This window comes from Peromyscus eremicus, chromosome X (assembly GCF_949786415.1).
Source record: "Peromyscus eremicus chromosome X, PerEre_H2_v1, whole genome shotgun sequence".
Lineage (NCBI taxonomy): Eukaryota > Metazoa > Chordata > Mammalia > Rodentia > Cricetidae > Peromyscus > Peromyscus eremicus.
In genome coordinates, this window is record NC_081439.1 from 124,969,606 (window position 1) to 124,990,094 (window position 20,489).

General features: G+C 36.8%; 1 pseudogene; it reads left to right on the plus strand.

The window, feature by feature from the left end:
* The window catches only part of LOC131900219 (large ribosomal subunit protein uL6-like), a 60,900-nt pseudogene that overhangs the window by 32,861 nt on the left and 7,550 nt on the right, over positions 1 to 20,489 (plus strand).

Consider the following 20,489-nt stretch of genomic DNA (forward strand, 5'->3'; position numbering starts at 1 on the left):
TATTTGAACATCTTTATATTTGATGTCTCCTTTAATTCTCAAACTTTATCAGAAATTCAAGCAGCACTACTTTATGAATACAACAATGAAGCCAGGATGATGTCACATGCTTATCCAAGGTCAATAACTCAGTCAATGACAGGGTGCAATCATTAACTTGTGTTGTTATCACCATACCACTGTGGTGGTATTGTGTTCCCCAAAGTATTGTGCACCCTAATAAATTTATCTGGGGTCAGAGAACAGACAGCCACTAGATACAGAGGCTAGAAAATGGTGGCACTCACACCTTTAATCCTAGCATTCCAGAGACAGAAACCCCTCTGGATCTCTGTGAATTCAATGCCACATTGGAAACAGCCAGGCATGGTGACACATGTCTTTAATCCCAGAAAGGGAGCATTTAATCCCAGCGAGTGATGGTAGAAGGCAGAAAGATATATAAGGTGTGAGGACCAGGAACTAGAAGCATTTGGCTGGTTAAGCATTTGGCTGGTTAAGCATTTGGCTGGTTAAGCTTTCAGGCTTTCAAGCAGCACAGTTCAGCTGAGAGCCATTCGGATATGAGGACACAGAGGCCTCCAGTTTGAGGAAACAAGACCACCTGAGGAGTTGGCAAGGTGATATAGCTGTGGCTTGTTCTGTCTCTCTGATCTTCCAGAATTCACCTGAATACCTGGTCTGGGTTTCATCTTACTAATAAGAACTTTTAAGATTCATGATACATCTGGCGCCCAATATTTGTGGTATAAATTCATGAAAAAGCCTCTTGCCTGTGGCTTTGTAAGCCCCCAGCACAGACCTGAGCTACACTTGGCCGGTTGTGGTGGCACACACCGGTAGGATTTACTGAAGTTGGCAAAGGTAGGAGGATTCCGAGTTTGAGGCCAGCCTAGGAAGCTTGGGAGAAACTTTGGCCCAGGCTGAACCACAAACAGTGGTGGGACCATGGAGGCAAAAGCTGCTCTGAGTTGCTGGCTCCTTCTCTTCGTGTTGGTGAATGCAGTGATGCTGCTACCTGGGACAAAGGGTTTACTGCTGCTTGTTCAGAGAAGAATTGCCAGGACCATCATGTTACAAGAAAGCATCAGCAAAGGTCAGTTTGGAAAAGTTTGGCAAGACAAATGGTGGGGAGAAATTACTGTGAAGATATTCTCTTCCAGGGAAGAACATTCATGGTTCTGAGAGACAGGCATTTATCAGACTGTGATTATTCCAAACCACAGAGGAGGCACAAAAAAAAAGTCTGCAGTGAACCATGACCACACATAACAGTGACTTTGAAATCTTCAAAAAGATGACTGGACTTCACAATGATGATTCCACAAGGACTATGGTAAAGCCATTAAGCTGATTAACACCACCAAAAGATCGACTTTGGACTACAAACTGCTTAGGACAATTTTGAGATGGCTAGCTGAGATGATCCAGCCTGACAGACTACTCGAGTAAGGACTTGTGACAAGCCCTGAACTTTCCTATTATTCAAAGACTGGACAAATGATACAGGACTTGACAATTAACCCAAATATTTTCTTTTCAAGATTCCCTAAAGATATCTTCACCCCTAGAAAGCAAAAAGAAAAAGAGAATAAGATATGAGATAGATCATTGAATCTACTCTGAGAAAAAAGATAAAGAAATAATAGGATAAATAGGGAGATCACTGAATCTACACTGAAGAAAAAGGGGAAGATATAAAAATGACAAAAGGCAGACTACTGAATATATTATGAAAAGAAAAAAGAGAGAATATGGATATGATAAAGGATAAAAAGGGAGATTATGGAATCTACTTTTAAAAAGGAATTACTTGTTTTCAATAAGATAAGTAATGAAATTTTTTTGGTCTGAGTTTATCAGATGTTACTGGATTGGACATTGTTAATATATATAATGGAGTTTTTATCTGAATCTGTCAAATGTTAATAGACTAGACATCGTTAATGTAATCTTGACTGTGTATATTGTATATACTTACTGGATATAATTTTTCTTGTATTAGTTATAAGCTTTTATAAATTTTAGACAAAAAGAGGGGAAATGTGGTGGTATTGTGTACCCTAAAATATTGTGCACCCTAATAAATTTATCTGGGGTCAGAGAACAGACAGCCACTAGATACAGAGGCTAGAAAATGGTGGCACTCATGCCTTTAATCCTAGCATTCCAGAGACAAAAATCCCTCTGGATCTCTGTGAGTTCAAGGCCACATTGGAAACAGCCAGGCATGGTGACACGTCTTTAATCCTAGAAAGCGAGCATTTAATCCCAGTGAGTGATGGTAGAAGGCAGAAAGATATATAAAGTGTGAGGACCAGGAACTAGAAGCATTTGGCTGGTTAAGCATTTGGCTGGTTAAGCTTTCAGGCTTTCAAGCAGCACAGTTCAGCTGAGAGCCATTCGGATATGAGGACACAGAGGCCTCCAGTCTGAGGAAACAAGACCAGCTGAGGAATTGGCAAGGTGATATAACTGTGGCTAGTTCTGTCTCTCTGATCTACCAGAATTGACCCCAATAACTGGCATCAGGTTTGATTTTATTAATAAGACCATCTAAGATTTCTGCTACATACCACTCCCTCACCTTTCCCTAGTTTTGTTATTTTCTCATCTGCACTTCTTAGGGGATGCAACATCTTAATTTTTCACATGCTATCTAGTAGTTTTACTATTTTTGTCATAACATTTCTTTAAGGATATAATGTATTTTTGTGCCATTGTTTTGTGGTATTTCTGCATCTCTGTGCTGATCCATAAACTTTTTGTCTCTGAAGTTTCTACTGAAAACCAAATCTTACAATACCGTTTACTCTACTTCAGGCATACATATTTAAATACACTTATAAACGGAACAAGTTATAAATAACAAGTTATTTATATATTTGTATTCTTTTATAACTTGTTCTGTTTATAAATAAAAATACTGGTAGTTCATAGGATCTCAAAACTAACTCCTGATCTTTCACAGCAATCACTAGATTCAACGTTCTTGTGACTAATCATTCCTGCTATTCCTTTGAGACAAAACAAGGCAAATTGCCATTGCCTTACTTATAGAGGTTTTATTTAACAATATGTCTGTATCCCATTGTAAACTATAGAATTCTTACCCAATAGCCTTTACACCACATTCTAGAGACCTATTTGCATAATAATATTTTAAAGTTGTTTTCTTGTTCTATCTCTCTTTCTTCCTACTCTCTTTTCCCCTCTTTCTCTCTTTCTGAATTGATGAAGTCAGAAGCTACCTATTGTCTTTGTTATGCTGTAAATGTGTTCTAACACTGATCTATGTCTCCAACTCTAAGAACTGAATTTTAAGGTAAACATTGAGATTAGGCATGTATGCTTCAGATGCCAAGTATTTGGTTTTCTATTTCATTATACCTGACTATTTGAAATATTTATAAATGTTATCAGAAATATTGGCAACAAAGAAAGATAAATGGATTTTCTCTTATTACAAAGGAAATGAAAATCATACAGCTATTTTTGCAACCACCTGGCATCAAGCTTTAGAATATAAAGTCATGCTTGTTCTTTGATAGAACAATACTCAATAACTTATTAAATTGATCATTTCTAAACTTAGCTCAGGCAAAGTTATTTTTGATTAATTGGCCTGCATCCAACATTCATTAAATGTCAAGCAAATTTTGTTTTTGATTTATTTTTTTCTTTTCCTTTTTAATTATTAGTTTATAATAATACAGTGAATGCTGTACTGTAATGCCTGCAGTGTATAAGCCTTTCAGGACCAAGGCATTCGTTTCTACAATTTCCAGGAGTATTTGCTAATGATGATTCACAGCTGTGATCCTCTCTGATAATTGTCTTTGTCTAAAGGAGTGCCTTGTTCATCATTCCACAATGGGAGCAAGATGACAATAACCCAACTAGACACCTCACGCAAGCAAATAAAAATACCAGTTCCAGGAATGGGTTACTGCTTTCTGAATTGTCAGCCAATAGGACCCAATATGCACCCAAGAATTATACGATCTTGCAATATGCTTTTGTTCTCTTTAATATTTGACTAGCAGACCCTATTGTTGAAAACAACACATACTTGAAGCAGAGATTATGATGAGACTAAACTGGCATCAGAAAAATACTCATAGAGCTCATCTTGCTGTGAAACTTTAAATCTATGACAATGGCTAGCCTAACAAGATGGGCACACTGGTGCAATAGTGGCATGAATGTTATAGGAGTAATCAATGTCTTTATGATTGAATGTAAGGCTCAATCCTCTCTATGAGACAAAAACAATAACTGGCACTTTTAGAGAGGCAAAAGAACCTATGACTAGACAAATCATAGACCATTGGGAAGAAATTAAAACTAGTATGTACGAAGTGAACACAGCATTAAAATGGCTCCTAGTGACTTACTGCTATACCCATAGATCATATTGTCTATCAATCATTATTAGAGAAGCTTCTTATTTCAGTGTATGGCACTTAGCACAGAGACTCACAATGGGTCAGCAAGCAGAGAAAAAGAGACTGGAGTTTTCAGCCGTAAACAGGACATACATATCACTTCCCTCACCACAAGGCTCAGGGATCTTCTTGGAAGAGTGGGCTGAAAGATCTTTAGTGTCATAGGTGGTGGATAACATCCCGAGGGCAACATTTGCAAATCACTACAGGGTATTTGAACACATGATCTCACAGTAATTGTAATATAAGTTCTGCACAAGAACAATCCACACAAAATCCCAGCATAGAGGGGCGTGAAATCCCATCCCTAGTTGAGGAAATATAGGCATTTGATGGCCAAGACGGGGGAAGTCAGTGTTTTAAAGATAATGTGAATATAGTAGGTCAAACCCTGGCCAGAGGAGGTGTTACTTTCAAGAGTAGTTGGGCACAAACTGAACTCAATGGGGGAAAAAGGGAAAACTCATAATTGGATAGGTAGGATGAAGATTTTTCTTATAGGAGGGGTTTGAGGGAGAGAAATGAATATGTTCAAATTATATTGTATGAAATTGTCCAATAATTAATAAAAAATGTTTTAAATAAAGATTATGTCTTTTAAAGCAATCATTGTGTGACTAGACAGTGAAAAGCTAAAAAGATCTTTTTCCCTACATTCAATTTGAGGAAAATATATAGAGTTAGGTCTGATACAGATTACCCTTCAGAGTCTGATGATGAATAACTTTCATCTGTATCTCAGTTCACATTCTCTCCGCTTGTGGAACAAATTAAGTGTATCTTCATCTCTTATTTCTAACAATTCAAGCTTATCAATTCATAGAGAGGCTGCTTGTCAAATGGAAATCTGATCTGCCTCATTGACAAACTGTACTATTCACTATTGAAGTTCATTAGTTTAATGAATGGTTTAGGTCTCTTCAACTTAAGCACCACAGAACCACTCTGATTCACCACTTTAAATTAACATGATTGTTGTTTTCAGTCTTGTCTACTATGGGCTTTTTGTTGCTCATGATGAGCTGCCAAGTCTTTTCAGCTGCTGCATATCAAAAGATGTACCACTTCCACAATATAGGAGCACATACGCCCTATATCTCTTTATAATTGCTTTCATTTGAATCTGTTTTAATTTTTGTATGTCTAACTTCAGATGGTTCAATTTTGTTTTTGTTTTTGTTTTTTTTTTCACAAAACCTATTGTTGTTCAAATCTTACAAGGTCTTTTAATAAAAAAAAAACAGAACTAGATATCAGAGTGAAAGCTGATAAATCAGAGAAGCAGAACATCCAGCCATGAGTTCTTACCTCTATGAAATCCTCAGCATAAAGAAAGTGAGTTCCTGTAACAAAGCCACACCCCTTAATCTTTCTCAAAACATTTCTGGTGGGTGATAGCACTCTGTATGCTGTGAATGTGTTGCTCTGATTGGTTGATAAATAAAATGCTGATTGACTAGTAGCCAGGCAGAAAATAGAGGTGGGATAAGCAGACAAGGAGAATTCTGGGAAGAGGAAGGCTGAGTCAGAGAGTATGTCACTGGGGATGGGCTTTGAGGTTTCAAAAGACCACACCAGACCCAATCTCTTTCTCTCTCTGCCTCCAACTTATGGATCAAGATATAAGCTCTCAGCTACTGCCCCAGTGTCATGCTGGTCTCTCTGCTACCATGTTCCCTGCCATTATGGTCATTGACTCACCCTCTGTAAGCAAGTCCCCAACTTAAAGTTTTATTTCATAATTTGCCTTGGTCATGGGATCTCTTCACAGTAATAGAACAGTAATTAAGATACCCATCTTGGAGCCTTTACTTACTATTCACATTGAGTATTTATTCTGTTCCTTCAATTTAACCTATGTGAGTCCTTAAGCCTAAAGTAAGTCTGTCCAAGAAAGTATATTGTTGGAGGTTCTTATTTATTCTTTAGATTTTTATTTTTAATGATGTTCATATGTATATCTGTGTATGTACATGTGCATATATATGTAGCACACATGGAGGCTAGAAGAGAGAATTATATCCCTTAGTTACAAATAGTTATAAGTCACTCAGTATTGTAGCTAGAGTTTTCCTGCCTGGCCCACAGTCAGGACAAATCTCTCTCAGCTGCCAGTCCCACAGCCACTCAAACCCAACCAAGAAAACATAGAAACTTATATTGCTTACAAACTGTATGGCTGTACCAGGCTTCTTGCTAACTGTTCTTACAGCTTAAATTAATCCATTTCCATTAATCTATGCCTTGCCACATGGCTCATGGCTTACCGGCATCTTCACATACTGTTTGTCATCAGGGCGGCTGGCAGTGTCTCTCTGACTCAGCCTTCCACTTCCCAGCTTTATTCTCCTCCTTGGCCCGCCTACACTTCCTGCCTAGCCAATGGCCAATCAGTGTTTTATTTATTGACTAATCAGCAACACATTTGCCATACAGAACATCCCACAGCACTTCCCCCCTTTTTTTTTTCAAATTCCTTCAGGGAGCATGTCTGGAATGTCAGCCTGGTACTTTGGACCCACTCTGATTTCACCCTTGTCAGCCAATAACGTCTTCACTGAAGGGTCGTACACCAACGAGTAGAAGAAAGCATCCTTTTTGTCAAGGTAGGACAGCACCGACTCTGTCTCCTTCAGCAGGGCCACACTGCATTTCCCCCTGATGTGTGTGGTGGGCAGGGACTCATACTGGTGAGACAGACAAATGGCGCCCAACGTGGTGGCAAGAGTTTCCACCTAAAAACTGAGAAAAAAGATTCTAAAATGGAGCTAAAAACAGTTCCTAATTTTCTTTCTCAAATGAGCGGCAGCTGCCAGTTTGAGCTACTGGTGGGTTCCTGGCGTGCATGCTCGACCTGCAGTATGGCGGGAATGAGGCCTCTGCAAGTGGCACATTAAGCTGCATGGTGGATATAGTCTTTGCTAGTACAAAACAAAAAAAAAGAGGTTTCTGGGCTACACGCTGCTTGGATAAAAGCATAGACCTAAGATTGCTCCCAGAGCTGGTGGTAAAGTACCACGGCCATGTTGGGAAGCTGAGGTGGGTGGAGCCAGCAGCCACAGCTGCTGCAGTTTAAAGCAATAGATTCATAATAAGACAGATTCAGGTGTAATAGTTTACAATGTGTGTAAAAATGTACATAGGCTTGAAAGAGAAAGAAAAAGGAATATATATAGTTATATAAAGAAATAAATAGTTTTTAAAAATAAAATCTTTAAAGAGACAGTAAAGGTAGTATAAAAAATAAGCCACGTAAAAATGGATATTACACAGAGAATCTGGATTGTGTTGTTTTTGATATTTTTAACTGCAGAAAAACACTTGATTGTAAAAGCTGTTGAGTTATGCCAAAATGTATATTTTAAAGATACCTTGACTTCAAAATTTGGATGTAAGAATGTGTTGCCTTGGAAAGAAGTCTCTGCTTTTGTTCCCACAGAAAGCCAGAGGCTATGGATTTGTTCCAGATTAAGATACATCAGGTTTGACCAGCCAAGACCCCCTGAAAGGTCTTCGATGACACCATGGACCAGATGATCCAACATCCAGAATGGTTTGAAGGCATCTGGCTCAGACGATACAGCCTCATGGACTACACCATAATTCTAAATTTTTTTTTGTTTTCCCATAAGATACAGTGCCCCCCTCTAGCAGGAAGTAGTAAGAGAAGCTACACCCAAATTCCCAAATTATATGTAATTTTACTTTGTTAAGGTTAAAACCTTCCTTTTTGAAAAAAAAAGGGGGGGAAGTGCTGTGGGATGTTCTGTATGGCAAATGTGTTGCTAATTAGTCAATAAATAAAACACTGATTGGCCATTGGCTAGGCAGGAAGTGTAAGCGGGCCAAGGAGGAGATTAAAGCTGGGAGGTAGAAGGCTGAGTCAGAGAGACACTGCCAGCCGCCCTGATGACAAACAGTATGTGAAGATGACGGTAAGCCATGAGCCATGTGGCAAGATATAGATTAATGGAAATGGATTAATTTAAGCTGTAAAAACAGTTAGCAAGAACCCTGGTACGGCCATACAGTTTGTAAGCAATATAAGTCTCTGTGTTTACTTGGTCGGGTCTGAGTGGCTGTGGGACTGGCAGGTGAGAGAGATTTGCCCTGATAGTGGGCCAGGAAGGAAAAATCTAGCTACACAGTATGGTTCCAGGAACCAAATGCAGGACCTCTATAAGAACAGTAAGAGATCTGAATCTCTAAATTAGTATATTTCTTCAGCTTACCTGTCTCCAGCCTTGGATCTCACTATTTTGTTAATGTATTCAACTAATATCTTCAAATTAAATTAATTAATTTATTCTTATTTAATTATTGATAGATAAGGACTTAAGATTACTATTTCAGTTGTGATATGACTGTGTTATAGTACTTTTGATCCTTTGCACTATTCTTCTATTGTATATTTTCATATTGATACTCTTCATTTGATCTCATTTTTGTATATATGTATTTAATAAACATAATATATATTTTCATATTGATACTCTTCATTTTATCTCATCTTTGTGTATATGTATCTAATAAACATAATATATGTTACAGACACAGCCTTATGTTTTAAGCCTGATAAGTTACATACAAAGGTCTCTCACTTCTTCTCAAGGTCATGTTTTATTGTATTGTCACATTTTTCATTTTATATTGTGTGGTCATTAAAAACTATTGTAGCTACAGTTATTTTTAGTATTTTTTTAAATTTTGCTATGAGAGTTAAAAGTAATTTACCACTATTTGTATGAGGGAATATTGTGAATTTGATTATATATTTGTATTTACCATTGATTTGTTCCTAAATATATGTCCACTAGTGATAGCTTACATCATTTCATCTCAATAAGAACACCCTTTAGCAATTAGTATAATAGACATAGAAAGTTTTCCTGTGCCCACCCGGCCACCGCTCCTAAAAGTCCTGTAGCTACTCAGACCCAAATGAACACAAAGAGGCTTATATTAATTATGAACTATATGGCTTGTTGGCTCAGGCTTCTTGCTAATTAGATCTTACATCTTAAATTAACCTATTTCTATAAATCTATACTTTGCCATGTGGCTCATGGCTTACCGGTATCTTAACATCTTGCTTCTCATGACTGTTGCTGGCTGTGTCCTCTCTGTTCTGCCTTTCTCCTTCCTTCTCTCTAGTTAGAGTATCCCGCCTAACTCTATTCTGCCTCACCATTGGCCAAACAGCTTTATTTATCAACCAATCAGAGCAACACAAATTCACAGCATACAGAAAGATATTCCCCCATCAATAAACTCTCTGCAGTTTTGTTTACCTATGAATGTCATTGTCTGTCCTTCATCAGGGCAGAACATTTTTGACAACTGTAAAGTTCTTGATGGGAGTTCTTTTCTTAGCATCATGAGTATATACACTCTTTCCCCTATGACTTACAGGGTTTCTGTTCAGAATTGCATAGAAAGCCTTATGTGACTTTTTGTATGAGTGAAAAATATCTTTTCTCTAGCTGATTTTAAAATTCTCTGTATGTTTGACATTGATATTCTTTTTTTTGCAGTTTATTTATTTTTATTTAAAAAATTAATTGATTCATTAATTAATATATTTATTTATTTTACATCTGAGTCGAAGTTTCTCCTTCCTAATCTCCTCCCAGTCCATCCCCCGACCCCATCCTCTCTGTTTCCACCCACCAATCCACTACTCCATTTCTATCCAGGAAATGGCAGGCTCTCATAAGTATCAATAAAACATGGCATATCAAGTTGCAGTAAAACTAAGCATCCTCTGATGTATTAAGACTGGAAAAGGTGACCCAGGAAAAGAAATAGGGTCCCCAAAACCAGTAAACTTGTCAGAGATAGCCCTTGTTCCCAGTATTACAAGTCCCACAAGAGGCCAAGCTATACAACTGTGTAACATGTTTGCAGAGTGCCTAGGTCAGTCCCATGCAGGCTCCTGGTTTTTGGTTCAGTCTCTCTGAGCCCCTATGAGGTGAGGTGAATTGACTCTGTAAGTTTTCTTGTCATGTCCTTGACCCCTATGAGTCTTACTACCCTTTCTCCCTCCCCCTTTTCTACAGGATTCTCTGAATTCCGCATAATGTTCGGCTGTGAGTCTGAATCTGTTTTCATCAGTAGCTGGATGAGGCCTCTCTGATGACAATTGGGGTAGGCACCAATCTGACCACAGGGGATGGCCAGTTCAAGCTACATATCTGCTATTGCTAGAAGTCATAGCTGAGGTCAGCCTTGTAGGTTCCTAGGAGATTCCTTTGCTCCATTTTTTTTCTTACCTGACCCATAAATGACCACCTTTCCAGTAGTCTCTTTCAGTACTCTATCCCTCTGTCCCTCACAATCTGATCACTCATGTTCCCACCCCCACCTGCCCTCGCTCTACTCACAAAATCTCTTCTATTTTCCCTTCCTATGGAGTTCTGGGCATCCACCCATGAACCTTTCTTGTTACATAGTCTCACTGGGTCTGTCAATTGTTGCATAGTTATACTTTATTCTACAGCTAATTTCCACTTATGAGTGAGTACATACCATGTATGTCTTTCTTGGTCTAGATTGCCCCACTCAGGATGATTTTTTTTCTAGTTCCATCCATTTGCTTTCAGATTCCCTGGTGTCCTTGTTTTTAACAGCTGGGTGATGCTTCAATGTGTAAATGTACCACATTTTCTTTATCTGTTTTTCTCTTGAGGGACATCTAGGTTGTTTCTAGTTTCTGGCTATTATGAATAAAGCTTCTATGAACACAGTTGAATAAGTGTCCTTGAGTTATGATTGAACATTCTTTGGGTATATGTCCAAGAGTGGTATGGCTGGGTCTTGTGGTAGATTGATTACCAAGTTTTCAGAGAAACCACCACACTGACTTCCAAAGTAGCTGTACAAGTTTACACTGTCACCAACAATAGAGGAGTGTTCTCCTTCTTCTGCATCTACTCCAGCATGGGCTGTCTCTTGTGTTTTTGATCTTAGCCATTCTGACATGTGTGAGATGGAATCTCAGAGTCATTTTGATTTGCATTTTCCTGTAGATGTAACCAACTATCTTATTAAATAAGAAACACAGAACCAATGCAAAGAAGAAAGCCAAGAGATCAGAGCTAAGAGCCTTACCCTGCAGCTAGCCTCTTAAGCCAAGAGACCTCTCCAAAAGAGACCTACTTCCTGTGTGTTTGTCTTTATATAGTCTTTTTGTTCTGTCTTCTCATTGGTTGTAAACCCAAGCACATGACTGCCTCATCACTGCCTGTCTGTAGAGACTTCCAGGTCTTCTATGGTTGGGATTGAGATTAAAGGCATGTGTCTCCAATGCTGGCTGTATCCTTGAACACACAGAGATCTTCCTAGCTCTGTCTACCAAGTACTGGGATTAAAGGCGTGTGCCACCACCGCCACACTCTTGCTATGGCTCTAATAGCTCTGACCCCTGGGCAACTTTATTTATCAACATACAATTAAAATCACATTTCAGTACAAATAAAATACCACCATATGTTCCTGATGGCTAAGGATGTTGAACATCTCCTTAAGTGTTTCTAGGTCATTTGAGATTCTTCTGCTTAGATCTATACCCCTTTTTTAATTGGATTATTTGGTCTGTTTATATCTAGTTTCCTGATAAACCTATACTGTACAATAAAAGAACTTCCAGAGATATCACTATCCCTGAATTCAAGCTGTGCTAGAGAAATATAGTAATAAAAACCATGTTATTGGCATAAAAACAGACAGATCCATGGAATTGAATCAAAGACCTACACATGAATCTACACACCTATAGACAACTGATTTTTGACAGAGAAGCCAAAATTATACAAAGGAAAAAAGAAAGCATCTTCAAAAGATGGTGCTGTCTTACTGGATATATGCATGTAGAAGAATACAAATAGGTCCATATCTATCAATGTGTACAAAATTCAATTCCAAGTAGATCAAAGGCCTCAACATAAATCCAGATATACTGAACCTAGTAGAAAATAATGTGGGGAATAGCCTTGAAAGCACTGACACAGGAGACAACTTCCTTAATAGAATACCAATAGCACAGTTACTGATATCTACAATTAATAAATGGGACCTCATGAAATTGAAAAGATTCTTTAAGACAAAGGATATCATCAATAAGACACAATGGCAGCCTTCAAAATAAGAATTAATTGACCTCCACCAACCCCACATCTGACAGAGGGATGATTTCCAAAATATATATAGAACTTAAGAAACCAGATGCAATTTATGAAGTGTCACATCTTGTGAATATAGTGTGGCTGGTCTTGCCTCACTATGGGAAGTATAAAATCAGCCATGCACTGCAAATTTATCATAAAGCACATGGGTATAAGTTTCTTGTGTCTACATGAACCCAGAACATGTTTTCACATATTTTTGGGTTGTAAACAAACATGTTAACACTTTCTCTTTTTTTATAGGCTGTTTACACGGGAGCCTTTGACTCTCATAAGATCAATATAAGTCAACCCTACACCAATAGCCTGTCATCTGGAAGTCTGACAGTGAGTCCACCATCACATGTTATACTCATGACAGAAGGGGGAATACACCTTCTAGGACCCTGGAAAATATCTAAATATTCACTTTTGTCTATGTTGTTTTTCCAGTATAGGAGTATACTCACTTTTAGGGAAGTATGTGAAGAACGTTATATATTATTGATCACAGTGGTAGACCTGTGGAGGGTCATATCCCACTTCTTAATGATCATGTATCTTTTGGGCTCCAATCTGGTCCAGGATTAAGAAATTTTCTTTGTGACAGTAATACTACTTCTTTGATCACCAGCTTCTGACTTACTAATTGTTCACTGAAACTTTCTCTAAAAGCACCATATTTTATGACTCCTTTAGACTCTGACATATCAAATTTGCAGTAAGTTATGAATCTGCCTTTGTCATCCACCATGATTATTAAATTCACGTTGATCTTGAGTGGTAAATGCTGATACCTGACCTCCATGAAGCCAGAATTTTATTACTCTCCTTTATCTGAAAATTCCAGTCCAACCAAAAGTCTCTCTTTTAACCCTTGATTTTGAGAACACCCAGCACACAGCTTCTGGAAGATTCTGGTGCCCCTATAAGTACTACTGTTAACAAAGAGAATATTATATAATCTCTACTAAGATATTAAAGGATGATTATGTCATATAAAATAAACACATTTAAATTGCTATGCCTACCTTTAGACTACTCCTCTAACTTTCTGCAACCCATCATGTCCTCTTCAATATATGGGTGGTCCTTATGTACAAGCTTTGAAAATTCACTCCAGCACAGCTCTAGATTTGGCTAAAGATTTATTTTGTAAGATCATAAATTTTGAGTCACAACAGAAGGCTTATCTCATAATAATAATCCTTCCCCTTCTAGCCTTGTATTTTATCCATAATCTCAATTTAAATCCCACCAATACTACATATATACATTCCTTAGCAAGATTTCTATCTCTATGAATAAAAAAAGGCTTCTTACCAAGCTGCAAAAGATGACAGTTGTTTTTAGTACTGTCTTGGATTCCTTCACCTTTTATAGAATGTACATAGTGGAGATTGGATAACATAGATGTGTTGGTCCTCTTCTGTATAAGTTCTTAGGTTTAAACAAATAACACTATATGACAGTCTTCCTATTCCCTTCAAATGCCAGAAAACTATCACACACACAAATTCCTATTCTTGAAGTTCTAATCTGTAGCACTTTGGCAGATTAGGAAAATGTTACTTGACAGCATGCTAGATAATAATCATACCCCCTTACTATCAGTAATAGGTTCTTCTTGCTTATTTCATTAGTGAGTAGGATTAACTATAATCCCACTGTTAGATGCTGTATAAAACTATAAAAATGGGCCTAAAAGCTAAGCTACACAAAGAATTAGATACCAGAGAAGTGCTGAAATAAGGAGATGATCACAAAAGTTGGGTATCCAATGATAACTGATTAGCTCTGAAAGCATTATATATATAATATATATTATATATGTATATATATATAACATTATAGAGATATAACATATTGTATTCATGTACTCACATACATGCATATGGAAAAAACATTAATGAACAAATATACTCTAAATTTGAAAAAAGAGCAGGGATGGGTTCATTGGAGGGTTTGAAGAGAGGAAAGGGAAGGACAAAATATGTAATTACGTTATAATCTCAAAATATTTTTTTAAAAAACCGTGTGCTGGTTTACAACTCCCAAAGCTTTAGACATAGATTTAGATGTGGCAACTCATTTGACAACTGATATCTAGAATCAGAAATTACAGAGCTTGTAGAGTGTATGAGAAAAACAGAAAAGGCAATATGTGATGTATTACTAACTGTGTCACTGCTCTGAGTAACCCTAACTAGACACCAGTGCATAACTTCTAAGTCACCTTATAGAATAGATGCCTGAATATTCTTTCTTCATAAGGAAGCCTAATCATTTTCCTTTTCTTTATTGGATCCAGTGATTGGCAAAACAAATCCCCTGGGTATTTATTTGGGGCTGTGCAAAAGATAAAAAAATTTGTCTGGGTTTTCAAACAGGGAAATAGAGAACAAACACTGCCAAACTTCACTGTAGCTGGAGTGTAATGAGAAACACCATTCACATCTTTGTGAGAATGATTTGAGAGTCTATTTCTAGTGGTACAGAAAATTATGTGTCTTGGCATGTTCCTAGATATGCAGAGCCTTTCTCTCAGAATGAAGCTATGGTAAGAGTGAAAAATTATGCTTCTAGTTATATAATGAGGACTGATATCATTAAACTCAATGTACTGGTGAATATGACTATGTCAGTAGTGCATACTATATAATTTGGTTTGAATATATGAAAAACATATGAACCTGTTACAGTCCATGAAAAGACAAGAAAATTTTCAAGTAGGTACTTGGGAACACAGTTCAGCAAGTTTCCCACTTGTATGCAATCTGCTATGTTTAAACATGCATCTTTGGTCTTGGACTCCATTAAGGATCTCCAACTTATTTTAGTCACAATAATCCCATAAAGACACCTCTGTCTGTGGGTATATAAACATTATTGTTGCTGTAGAGGACTACCTACAGGGTTCCTCCTATTCTGCCTTCTGACTATTATAATTGTGGATTAAAATAATAGTTTGCAATAAATGAGTACTTGAAGCACAGTAATTTGTCAAAATTCAATTCATTGAATTATTTCCTGATTTTTTTTTTTTTTGGTTTTTCGAGACAGGGTTTCTCTGTGTAGCTTTGAGCCTCTCCTGGAACTCACTTGGTAGCCCAGGCTGGCCTTGAACTCACAAAGATCCGCCTGGCTCTGCCTCCCAAGTGCTGGGATTAAAGGCGTGCGCCACCACCGCCCGGCTATTTCCTGATATTTTAAGAGATGACAAATTGGCTAAATTATTATGTAAGTTTTAGTATTTCCTGTCCTGCTTATTGCTACTGTATATATCCTTATAGAATTAAAAGGGCTTCCCTTTTTATCTGCCTCAGATATTGAAAGCAAGAGCCATCCTAAACCAGATATCAGTTGCTTTTCTTTGATTTTGCAAGAAATTGTTAATTTAGTAAATTGCTTATCAAATAATTCATTCTACCCATACTTACCCATCATTAGGTATTTACTATGCTCATAACAAATACCTAGCTCTTTATATCTATAACATAATTTAGTTTAAAAAGAGAATGAAGCAGTAATAGTGCTTAGTTCATTTATAATAAGCAGACAAAATATTTAATTTTTTTACTAAATTGCTTAAATACATATTGTTAATGATAATCAGAGTGAGGACTCAAGCTCAGATGCAATTGGCAAAGACCTAGGATAATTTCCAGACTAGTAAAATGCTTTCTGTTTTCAACTGGGGAAATAAGAAAATATACAATAATTACTATAGAAGAGTTGGTTAATATACAAATAGTAACTTCTTAACCATGATAGACAATCAGTTTAGACATTTTGATAAATGAGTTTATAACACATTAAAGTATTGAAATATGCAATGTGAACAATAAAATTCATTGCAATAAGATTCTGCTTTTATAGCATTCATTAGTAAATAAAAATAATATTTTTCATCAAATATTGTTATGTTTCAAATAATTTTTTCCAAGCATTTAAGTATATCTTTTAAATGGTTTAGTAATAACTTCAGAGTGCCTAAAATTAATCAGTGATACATTAAAAAAAGAAATTAAAATGCTTCCATTTGGAGTAATTTTTATCAAGAATGAGTCCACATTTGAATTCTTTATTTTTCTTTCCCCATGTCCCTATCTGTAATCTTTCTGCTCTGAGTCTGAAACTTATTTTTGCTTAAATGTTGTCTTTGAATGTGTCTGTTCTTGTGTATGCATCTGTGTAACTAACACAGGTCTTTTGCTCTGTCTTTTATTGAACAGAATAGAAAGCATCATGTGGAGAAGGAATGAAGAATACTTTACTGAAAATTTCAACAGAGTTTTACAAGAGCTGGAACTTTACTGACTCCAACTGACCCTACCTGAACCAGACAACAAATGCTACCAAACAATATCCTTGTGTTGTTTAAAATATATATGGCAGATATATATTTTATAAGGCCACGTCTACCCTATTTGTTGTTTTCAGCAAATGATTGACATAGAATGCATACAGGCTCACATATATTGCTTTCTATTGGATTAAGTTAGTTTGTAAAAATCTGAAAGTTTTAAACTGCTAACATTTTAAATTTACTGTTAGAAATGTTCTCATAAGAAAATGTTGCTGAATTCTGTAAAATATTCATGTGGGGAAATCATCATCACCAATCTTATATAAACCTTTTTACAGAAAGTAGAAGAAGAAAAATTGGAGCTTAAGTGCTCATATAAGGCAAATATAGTCCCATTGTCCAAACTCAGAGGCACTTAAAAATAATATTATTTCAGACCTTCATCCTCTGTTAGTTAAGTACAACTCAAATACACACACACAAAAAATAAACAATGTAAACCTTCTCCAAGTGATAAATAATCTGGGATTTGCTCTTAGAATATCAGGTTGGTATAACATTCAAAAGGTAATTATTGCAATTAACAATATCAATAGTATAAATAAGAAAATATATTCATTGAAATTCAAGATCAAATATATTTTAAAATACTTGAATTTTCACTCAGGATTAAAAAATACATTTAGCAAGTGATAAAGACTGTAATTTCTTTTCATTGTGATAAAATATTACAACAAATTGTGCATGGTAAAAAATACAATGCTTTCCTCAAAATGTTCATTAAAAGGAGTTATAAATAATATCAAAATTTCCTTTAATATCCTAGCAAAGGAAGGAAATTATATCACTTTGTCACATTTCCATTATCCTAATGAAATCTTCAAATAATGAAGGAGCCGGAATCCCTACTGGCCATTTCTTGTCACCAAATGAAGCTTCCAGTGATGGGAATAAGTTGTAGTCATTTGAGTTTTTGGCCTAAAGGGTCCCATAGAAATCCCCCAACAACCCAAGCTGTTGCCAAGACAACAGATTGCTCTTCACAAACTGATAGCAAGTCCCCATTGTGAAGACAACACTCACACAGCTCATTAAACATGAAGAGGCCAAGCTGGTGCCTACTTAGAAATTTTATCCCTGGTTATAATGTCTTTGATATGGGAAGATACTCTGCATGCTACCAAACAAGAAATGTAAACATCAACCCAACCACAATACCTTTGATCTACAATGCTGCGCTGCCTGCTAGAGTGATGGTGGCACAAAGCTTGTAAGAATAACCAACCAATATCTGAGTTGACTTATGACTTCATGACATAAAACCCATTTCCAACACTGCTTGGATGATTAAAAATCACAGACAAGATAGCCCAGGCACCCATGTTAAAACCAAATATCACTGTTCTAAAAAAAATAAAGGAATGATAAAAATGACTCCTAACGATAATCTGGATACTCATATCATTGCCTTATTCAGCCATCATCAGAGAAGCATCCTCCAGCAGCAGATGGAAACACACAGAGACTTGCAGACTGACATTAAAGAAAGACAGAAAGAGAGAAACAGAGACAGAGAGAGAGAGGAGACCTTGGAACACAGAGCTCTAAATGGGATGTCTCCATCAAATCCCACCCCTCTGAGCTCAGAGTACCCCACAGTAAAAATAGGCAGAAAGAGTGTAAGGAGAGGGGACAGAGGATATTAGGAGAACTAGTACCGCTAAAACAACTGAGCAAAGCTCATACAGACTCACAGAGACTGAAGCAGAAAGCAAATGGTGTACAAAGGTCTGTACCAGGTCTTCTGCATATTTATTACAACTTTCAGTTTAGTACTTTCATGGGACTCCCGAATATGTGAATGAGTGGGAATCTGACTCTTGTTCCTTCTCTTGGGTTCTTTTATTTTTTTTCTGTTGGAATATCTTGTCCAATTTGAATATGATGGTTTTCATTTTATCTTATTTTATTATATATTTTTATTATCTCCTGGAAGCCCATGTTTTTCCTTTTCTTATTAAATAATTTGTCTATTTATTTATGTATTTTTATTCTCTTTCATCTATATTACATCCCAACCACAGTTTCCCCTCCCTCAGCTACTTCCAGTCCCTTTCCCCAACCTCCTCTCTCCTCCAGATCTACTTCTATTCTTTTCTAAAAGGGTCATTTCTGTACTTCATTCTTTAACAAGATTGTCTTTTTTTTTCCTTATTGCTAAGTTTTTAAGAGTTTATTTCCCATTCTGTAGGCTGTTGTTTTGTCTTATTTGCTATGTTCTTTGCCTTACAGAAGCTTCTCATTTTCAGGAGGTCCCATTTATTAATTGTTGCTCTCAGTGTCTGAGCTGCTGGTGTTATATTTAGGAAGTGGTCTCCTGTGCCAATGCATTCAAGACTACCTCCTACTTTCTCCTCTAACAGGGTCAGTGTAGCTGGATTTATGTTGTGGTCTTTGATTCACATGGCTTTGAGTTTTGTTCATGGTGACAGATATGGATCTATTTGCAATCTTCTACAGGATAATGTCCCGTTATGTCAGCACCATCTGTTGAGGATGGTTTCTTTTTTCCATTGTACAATTTTGGATTCTTTGTAAAAAAAAAAATCAGGTGTTCATAGGTATGTGGATTAATGTCAGGATCTTCAATTCAATTTCATTGGTCCACATGTCAGTTTTTATGCCAATATTAAGCTTTTTTTTATTACTAGATCTTTATAGTAGAGCTTGAAGTCAGGGATGGTGATGCCTCCAGAAGTTGCTTTATTGTAAAGGATTATTTTAGATATTCTAGGTTTTCTGTTTTTCCATATGAAGTTGAGTATTGTTCTTTTGAGGTCTGTGAAGAATTGTGTTGGGATTTTGATGGGGATTGCATTGAATCTGTAGACTGCCATTTTATTATGTTGGTTCTACCCATCCATGAGCATGGAAGATCTCTCCATTTTCTGATATCTTCTTCAATTTCTTTCTTCAAGTACTTAAAGTTCTTATCATACAGGTCTTTCACTTGCTTGGTTAGAGTTATCCTCAAGGTATTTTATATTATTTGTGGCTATTGTAAAGGGCAAGGTTTCTCTGATTTCTTTCTTGGCCCATTTATCATTTGTGTATCTTGTGGTGGTATTGTGTTACCCAAAATATTGTGTACCCTAATAAACTTATCTCAAGTCAGAGAACAGAACAGCCACTAGATATAAAGGCCAGAAAATGGTGGTGCACATGTCTTTAATCCTATCACTTGGGAGGAAGAGATCCTTCTGTATCTCTGTGAGTTTAAAGCCATACTGGAAACAACCAGGCATGGTGACTCACGCCTTTAATCCCAAGAAGTGAGCCTTTAATCCCAGGAAGTGAGGGCAAAAGCCGAAAGGTATATAAGGCGTGAACACCAGAAACTAGGTTGGTTAAGCTTTTAGGCTTTTGAGAAGCAGTTCAGCTGAGATTCATTTTGGATGAGAACTCAGAGGCTTCCAGTGTGAGGAAACAGGATCATCTGAGGAATTGGTGAGGTGAGAAAGCTGTGGCTTGTTCTGCTTCTCTGATCTTCCAGCATTCACCCCAATACCT